This window comes from Hypomesus transpacificus, chromosome 19 (assembly GCF_021917145.1).
Source record: "Hypomesus transpacificus isolate Combined female chromosome 19, fHypTra1, whole genome shotgun sequence".
Classification (NCBI taxonomy): Eukaryota; Metazoa; Chordata; class Actinopteri; order Osmeriformes; family Osmeridae; genus Hypomesus; species Hypomesus transpacificus.
The window spans coordinates 3,514,600-3,524,076 of record NC_061078.1 but is presented as its reverse complement, the minus strand read 5'-3'; positions in this window follow the sequence as shown (position 1 = coordinate 3,524,076).

Here is a 9,477-nt window from a genome sequence, read left to right as displayed (position 1 = left end):
TGTATGCTGTAATTTCAATCAGCATTATGGTAACAAAAAAAGGAGTGAATCGTCTGTCAGTCAGGGGTTAAAAGACTCACTTAGTGGCTGGTTTGAGCAACCACACCTCAGCGAGAGCTATTTGGTTACTAAAACAAATTGCAGTCATTAGCTCTGCTAACTCTTCAGAGAATCACCCTGCATTAGGAGCCTGGTGGACTGTCAGGGAGAGGGAGAAGGAAACACAAATCCCACCCTGCCTCCGAATCGTGTTCGAATGAGTGTTCTAAAACCCCAGTTCTAGGTGAAAGACTGATGGAGCAGGGATTGCAGGCGACGCTGGAGGACATTCGGGTAACACCTATTCATTTCTGTTCTCCAGATTTTTGAAGGCTTGGTGCCTTTGATCACCTGACGCAGACAATGCAGCTGTCCTCAGTCGGTGGCACCGGGTTTACCTGCCGCTAAGCCAGGTATCACAGCCCGTGGGACGCAGAACGTTAAAGCGGCTTTAACCCTCCTCTGGATCCAGCTGACATGATTCAAGTGGGCTGGGAGCCGATCAGGGGGTCCCCGCTGCGGAGCGTCGACTTTCATGTCGCGTGAGTGTTTATGAGGATATGGAGATGGGGTGCGCAGCGTTCTCGCGTGTTTCCTCAAGGCTCTGATACGACCTCTGTCTGGGCCTGATCCCTGACGAGCTGATATCTACCTCTCGACGAATCCCTTGTAGTACACTTAATTCCTATAAGAACATGGCGCTCGAGGACGCCTCATCTTGGTAACAGAAAAGAATTTGAGGGAAGATTAATATTATGAACAGTAATATTCCCCTGGCGGCATCTGCATGCGCCAGGGATTACAGGGCTCTGGGGTGATTACTGGCAGGGGAAGAGGGGGTTACCAGTCCAAAAACTTTTCATCTTTGCTCAGGGCAGGGGAGCACACCCATACAGTTGCAAGTACGGCACACAAACACACACACAGAAAAAAAGGAGGATATATCCACACATGAGAGGCTCAGAATAGCACAGACACGTGTATTTAGCTGCTGAGGACTATAGGTGCTGGAGTAACCACACAGTACTGCATTAGCTGTGTGTGGCAAATGGATCGCTCGCATAGTTATATAAGATGATGGACAAAGCAACTAGCAAACACTAAACACAAATTCTAAGCATATCACTAGGTCTTTTGTGTGGGTTTCCAAAATACACTGACCCATACTAAAGGCATTAAACAGATTTACATTTGCTGGATTAGGATGTCATGTGAAGTGTGAGCACATACTGCATCCCTTATGGAAAGTGCTAGCACTGAAACTAGCAAAGGTGAAGGTTAGCAAAGCCATCCTCCCCTAAGACAGCATGCAGTGTCCCACAGGGTGCTGTGTCCAGTCGTATGTTGATATCAGGTTTCAGCGTAGCCGTTCTGTCAGGGCTCACCACACTGAGGACCGACTCTGTGAGCCTCATTATTCCCGCTGTCTGCCACCAGGCAGACGCCGGGCCACGCGTGCAAAGCAAGCCCAGGAAATCGACTCCCGGGAGATGCCTTACGACACAGGACTCAGCAATTTCCTCCACACCTTTCACATGAGGAATAACACACAGTCCACTCTGTGGCCATGTGCAACCAATAAGCAGGCTTAATGAAGGCCAGACCAGCCGGGCCAAAGGGGGCTGATGCGGGGCTCAAACAGGCCTCTCATGTCTGAAATTATCCAGAGGAAACTGGCCTGACACGCTGTTCTGCTGCTCAGCGGCGGCGCAAAGGGAAAGAAACAACACTGTTTTCATTTAGACCTGAGCCAGAATCACAGAGCGCCAGAGATTGCACACGTTTGCGGGAGAAAAACAGCAAGACCTTAAGTTTTTCTTCAGACACAACTGTTGACTTTGTAGATGCCCCAGGGTGCTCGGGATCAGACTGGAGGAAGGAAGGAGAAGGAAGCGGCGCTGCTCCCCCATGTGGAGCCTCAGAGTGTCTCTATGGTCACTAATCCCCCAGTTCAAAAGTCTGATCTGATTGAAGGCATAACCTACCGGCGGATCTCACCAGTGTGTCAGCCAGCGTAGAACTTCTGATCCACACCCACTGGTGATCAATTAGAAAGCCGACGGGTGCTATCCACACTCAAACACACCTGAACCTGGCTTGAGAAGAGACACCTTTACCGGATAGATCTTTATACAGGTTTAAACACTGTAGAGCAATGACATGCAATTTATGCTTTTTGTTCTTGAAATTGAACAGGAGGAAAAGAAGGGGGAAAAAAGTTGCCATAAACATGATTTCATAGAATTCAAAAATGGTTACAAAATATAGTACAAGTTGTATAAAAGTCTTCTGGAGACTCATATTTGTAAAAAGAAAAACATGAGAGCAGGTATGAATATATCAGGCTATATAATTCTACAAAAGCAGCTGGAAATTAATCATTTTGCCACACACCAAAAGGTAGCAATGAGGTGTAGTAATGTTCCATAACAGGAGCTCACATTAATAAAAATCATTCTAATCTTTCATTTTTCTTTCCAATTCAAGCAAGTCTTAACACATGATACATTCAACTACAATGGCACTAAGCGCTCTGTTGAAGAATGTGATTGGAATGCAGGCCATTGGTGTAATGGTCGCCTTGGTGATTATACTGCACAAATTGCTCTTTGCGATTAGAATAAGATTTCATGCCGGAGGTGACGGCTACGTCTGTGAAATTAAAGGGGCGAAAGTGATCTTAGACCCTTTCCTAAATATCATTTAAAGTCTTGTGCATGGAAACATCCCAATTCATAATCCCTGAAATATATCATTATTGGGATAATGCCCAGGATGAATTACTTTGCATACACTAGCCCGCCTCAAGTCTGACCTGTGACAATTCCATTCGACACCTCTCCACAGTCTTAGAAATTCATTTTCATTTCTGTCTGGCTGCCCTAATCAGCAATCCTTATTGTGACAGAGAGTTCATTCTGCCTGAAAAGCTAGGGAACCCCTAGGAGGGCCTTGGCTATCAAACAGGGCTCCTTCTGTTGCAAAGACCAGGATTTGGTACAAGTACAAGCACTATTGATCATCCAACATCAATACATCAACCATTCCTTTAAGTTGCCCTACATCAACGTCATAATCATCCTTGTGATCTTTGTAAAGGTCATACGACCAATGTGCAGAGGGACTCCTTGTGGTGACAGTGAGGGAAAAATTATCTTAAAGCAGCTAAACAATGTTGACCCCGCAAATCATAGGTTGGAAAGTCGGTTGTGACATCTGTCTCGTAACAGGGTAGCAATGTAAACCTAGACTATGTTAGAGTTGAAAGGATTACCTTGAGGGAATTATGTCGCAAAACCAACCCATCTGCATGCTTATCCAAACATATTGTCCAATAATCTGGGTTATATATAAATTGTCCAGCCTCTAATTGCATTTTAAGGAGTGGAGGACAATTCCTGCTTTAACAAAGCTTCCATGGACACCAGCCTCCCCCGCAAAAAAAAGAGAAAGGACGTAACACAAATGCATAAACACGTCTACTCTACAAATCAATACCGGCCTGAATTTGAATGCTTCTGATCGTCTCCAACCGAAGTAGGAGATTAAGTCAAATGAGCTCTGATTGACAGGCCGATCATTAGCACTAGTTTGCAGGCCGTCTGTCCGTCCACACATCCCCTGTCTTACACAGGGGGGGAAACAAGTGTTCGACATAAGCAGTTTGAGGAGTGAGCATGTAAGACTAAGGCCACAGCAGATGAACCAGAGGTAAGGTGAGGGCTGTCTTTGTGTACGATGACAGTGATATCAGTGGACCTCCAAGAGAGCTGACCTACTGTAGACCCACTTAACTGGAGAGAGAGGAATCAAATCTCAATTTCCTGGAAAAATAATCACTGGGTTCTTGTAACCGGGATGGAATGGGGGTCAACAGTAACAATGTCGCAAGTGACCTCTGGTCCATCCTTCTCAACCTCAATAGACCTCAATACCCACCTGCCAAATCCCCAACACCTTCCCCCCTCACCAGCACCACCACCAGCCCCCTCCTGATTTACACCCTACTCCCCTCTCCAATCTGGTAAAGGATCACTACGCTTAAATGATTTAGCCCTCTGATCCAAGGACAGACAGTGCAATTTCATACGTCAGTGATATTCACAATGCTGTACATATGACATTTCCAGCAGTCCACCCCCCTCTTCCCTTATCATCACTCAACACTCCTACACACTCACTGTACAGGACACACACACACATACATGCACATATAAACACCCACCATAATCACCAAGCGAGTTTAACAATATTGTCTGGTGGGGGAAATCACCGTCTCCTACATATTACAGAGATGGAAAAAAATAATGCGTTGGATTACGTGTTGATACCCGTTCTTATTTACTCATATCTGTATTAGGGAAAACACCTGCCTCCTGCGCCAATAGGATCAACAGATTAATCTTGGTAAGACTTAATAGATACAGATGGTCAGACAGGAGAAATTAGAAAAATATGCAGTATGAATACATTCGTCTTGCATAATATGAAATGTGATTCATCTCTTGCTGAGATTACGGTTTGATGTATTGATGTACTTAGCAAAGAGACAAAGTTAATTTCTTTATAGGCCAAATGTTCCTGGCAAGATCCTCAGAATAATAATAATTCTTCAGGGAATATCATATAAATTAAACTTAAGCCGTACGTATTAATAGGGCTGGGGCTAGCTTGAGCTTGATTCATACCCTGTCACTTTCCTATATGCCAGACACAATGCACTCAGTCCAATATGTGACTGCTTGTCCCAAGCTATTCATAATTCTTTCTAGAAATGCACACCCCACAACAACCTGATATCCTTAGAAACAGGGGATCATTGTGCTTTTACAAGCTTATCTTTACAGTGTCGATGAGTCTTCACAACTCCCAATTGCAGTGCAAACCTGTCACCTATCACACATAACACCTAACACTGTCTTGACTAGTAGGCCTCAACGTTACCTAGAGAAAGTTGATACAATCAAGTATCAGAGCTTCACCATCGCCCTTTCCAAATTGGTTGTGGGCCTCCGCTTCCTGACAAAGGTCTTTTTCAATATCCTGCAGACATCCTTGGCTAGGATGGCTGGCGTGCTATCCGGTGCTCAGGAGACCAGGGGCCCGAGGGCCAGAGACAAGCCCCTACAACAGAGGCCCAGATCACAGGCAGCAGCAATAGGAGGAGGCATGGCTTCCAGGGGTCAGAACAGTGGTTCATACATGGCACACCTCCACTGCCACGCACACCATGTTGTTTAGGCTGGTTAAGCTAGCCTCCTCTGTGGTAAATGTGAGCAAGCCGAAGGTGCATGATGAGGCGTGTTGCCCAAACACTGGGAGGGACAATGGCCACTTCTTTGAGATTCCGTGACCAACTGGCACTCAGAAGCCACATCTCTAGCTGTGCGTGATTCTGAAATGGGCTTGAAACAGTTACACATTGACCGTGCTGTTTTGACAGTTGGCCATGCAGGAACTGAGATAGTCGGGCTGATGTGTCTCTAAAAAGGCAATAAGGTTACAGAGAGAGAGAGGGAAAACAACTGTAACTCAACGCTCTTGGACTACCATGGTGACACGGGGTCAAACTGAAAAAAGAAACAGCTTTATTGAATTATGCTTCCACACTTTCAGAGTTAATGCTTAGGTTGTTATTGACAGGGTATAGGAAATTCACTTTCAAATGGAATTTGTGACAAAGATGCAGAACTATAATCATGGCATATTTCGCTTTGAAGGTATTACTTTTTCCAGGAAGCAGGTTAAACAGGGTGAATTTGAGGATTTGTTTGAACCACTTCGGATGTGACGAGATTTCAGTTTGGGAGAAAAAAAAACATGTCAAAACTCATATTGAGCACATCTGTTGAAATGTTGCTGTTTGATGTAAAGCGGGTGTGCCATAGATACACATCAAATCAAATCCAGCGTGTTAGTCTGCAATGTGCGTCCAAAGCAGATTAAGACTACTTACCTTAGTGTATTACGCTTTCCAAATCAGTGCAGGCCTAGCTTGGAAACCCCACAAGTCACAACAGCCTTCACGATGAGGTAATCTCAGGCACTAAGCACACATACACGCACCCTCACCCACATGCTGTGTCTTTAGGATGGCACGTGGCAGACAAGGTATCTAAAACATTTGTACAAACCAGGTGAAGGTGACCACATATGGCACAACCCCCTTTAGAAAGAAAAATAGGGGAGACAAACAGAAAGAAATATTATAATGACAGCAGGTGTTAGAATTCTGTCCCTCTTCCCCCGAATGAAGATATTTTATGTATTGGGAATATTTATGTTCAAGTATGATAATCCCTAGCGCTTATCCATTAATGTCTGACCAACATGCCTTCAACTCTACCACAATTCAGAGTCAAGAATCTTATGCTACATAACAAAAGTGTTTCAATAAAATATCAGAAACAGAAAGATATGAAAGTATTTCAATAACTTGAGGTCTGGGTTACATAAATCTGACTAACATATCACTGGTGTCATTTCAATGGATTTGCGTTTAACAATAATAATAATAATAACTCAATTTTCCTCACAATTTAAAGACAACTAATGGCAACTGTCGAATTCTGATCATCGTACTCACATCTCTCCCTCAAAAGCGAACACTAGAAACACGTCACAAAGCTGACATGTACAAACAGTATAATAGCTAATCTGCAGCAGCCCTCTCAGAGCTGTCAAGAAAAGACCCACAGCTGCATTTCAACACTCCTTTCACTTCGTTACATCATGTTTCATTCGCATCATTCAGAGACGCAGGTAAATCCAAGCTCATACATGACTTATCAAGGGGTATTCATTTACTGTTAGGAGGGGCCAAATCAGAACAACACTGAAAAATTCATTCTCGACTGTCAGCCTTGTGCATGGCAACCAGAGGAGCCATGGCAGTCTATAAATACGAGTTTGAATATTTCAAAATAACTAAAAGCAATTCAAGGTCTCCATTCATATTTCATATGCTTGTCCTGATATCTTTGAGAGTAATTTGTCTTAGGATGTGAAAATGTCATCAATATTTCAATTTCTAAAAACACTTACAAGAGGGCAAATGTCATTTCATCACCTCATGCACATTTTCACAGTCATTATTACGGCAGGACAACACTATTTGACGACAGTAAACCCACCAGTGTCAAATTTAAATCAGAGTGAGTGAGTGAAAGACGAATAAATAGAATATCAAACTTGATGAAGCGAAAAAGAGTACGTCAAAGTGGAGAGATGTCTCATCCACATACTATTGCCAGGCTCTGCCACTTGGTGGAGCACTCCACAGTTATAGTGTGAGGGCAAGGGCAGCCCCGTGTCCTATAAACACACACAAATCATTTACATGCTGTACTCATCAAAGGCACCTCTTCCTCATCTCCTCAGAGATACGCGGCTGATCAGAGCCTCCAATTGCATCTCGGAGCGTGGAGGCTAACCTTTGCGACTGCCAAGAATGTGATTAATTTTTTAAATACAGCTGTTGACCTATTATTGCGATGGAGTAGAGCCATGAGAGAGACTCATCTCATCCTGGCATATAATGGAATGCGTTATTGCATCAGTGTTTACAAGGCCTGCTAAAAGAGAAACAGAAAGGGGGAGAAAGCATTAAATAAAAGAATTCACTGCCGATGTTGCTCTGGGCCCCGCACCCACACAAATCGTCATTCAAAATGTGCAAATCTGTGATTTAGTCAGTTGGGCTTCTTGCATCTGAGAAAAGAGCCGTGACACAATATGGAACAGTCATTACCCTGTAGCCTCAAAGTCCTCCAGTGTCTTAGTGCACTTATGAATAAAATATGACAAAGATAATGGATTTATCTTCAATAATTCATCATCAAAATGTTTCTAACTAGTTGACATAATGTGTGTCAGACTATTCAGTGACACAGTGCTTTGTAAAACGAACTTATTTGAAACAGATTCATCACTGGGGTTGACAATGTTTGTTTGTTTTTTACTCGGCAACCGTTGCCTGGGCCTGATTGTATTTGCAAAGAAATTATCAACTCTCCATGTCAGTATTAATTACTCACAACATTATGATACCAATCCAAAATAACAGTACGCACGTAGTACTCTAAAGTATGGCGTAAAGTCCATGCTTAGCACAGCCTAGTGCCAGTCTTATTGCACTACGCATGTTGCACTCAATCCCCCCCAGTCCTGCAGGAACTTCTCTACACAGCTTGGATGGAGAGGAGAGGGAGGAGGAGGTGACGTTTGCCTTTCATGACCTTGAGAGAATCATGAAGAGGGTTTGGTTTGATGATCCTTCAGAGGGTCTGGCTGGGGCCTAGGAGAGGGAGATGGTGACATCCCATTACCCAGCCTGGACCCAGGCCTCTGGACTTGGGTAAATCAGAACTGGGGGGTATAGGAGAGCCAGCTGGACAGGCTTGACACGACTGGCCTGCATGACCAGACTGTCCCTTTCACAACCACAGCAGGGAGACTGGCATACTTAGGAAGAAAGACACTAGTGCTAAATTAATTACATGGATGTGTGTCACGTGGAACCAGACTAAGCATATTGCACATGAAATTGTAATGTAAATGACTGCAAAGCGAAAAAGATGTCTAAACTAATTACATTAAAGATCTAGCTAACATGCTGTACGGTATATATTATTTCATGTCCAATACAGAAGAGCATATTAGCTTCAAAGTTTTACCAGGTTCATGTGTTCTATGTAAGCCGAGTATGTTGTTGAACTGATGAAGTGGCACTCTTGAGTCTCGTCTCTTAAGGCTTAGCTCTGGTGTCTGTGGTACACTTTCTGAAAATCAACCTCTTCACTGGGAGCACAAATGAAAACAACACAAACATGCACGTCCAATCCGAGCTGCAATATGCACAGCCTCAAGAAAACACACGCAGCACAGCGTCGTCATTTCAGTCTAAAGTAGGGCTGGCAGTCAACAAACAAAGAATAAAAGAAACAATTTACATGCAAATCAAAGTTTATCACACCAATCTCTTCATGCTTGTTTCCCCCTGCAAATTTGCATTCACACGCACAAAGGCATTCACTTAGATGTAACTCAAGTTATACACATCTCAGTGTTTCATTTTTCTTTCTATTTGGAGAGACAGGCGTGTGTACGTTTAATGGGCAGCCACTCTGTTCTGTGGCTTTGTGAGAGATCGCTCCGTGTCAGTCTGAGGAGTTGGCAGCATGTATCAGTGCATGAAATAAAGCTCTGCTCCGAAGTGACAGGGCCAGGGTATTGTAGGCAAATGGATGTTACATTCACTCTGGAACCATCAACAGCCCGGCTATGAAAAATTAACTGTACTCTGGCTAAAAGCTAGGGAAATTGGTTTGTGAGACGTGTCACAAAAAAACCCTGTTTGGGAGCTATCCGTCTGTCAAGATCTCTAAGCAAAGTCTTTTGGCTTTCTCTATTAAAGAGTCCACATTCACACCCCGTCAA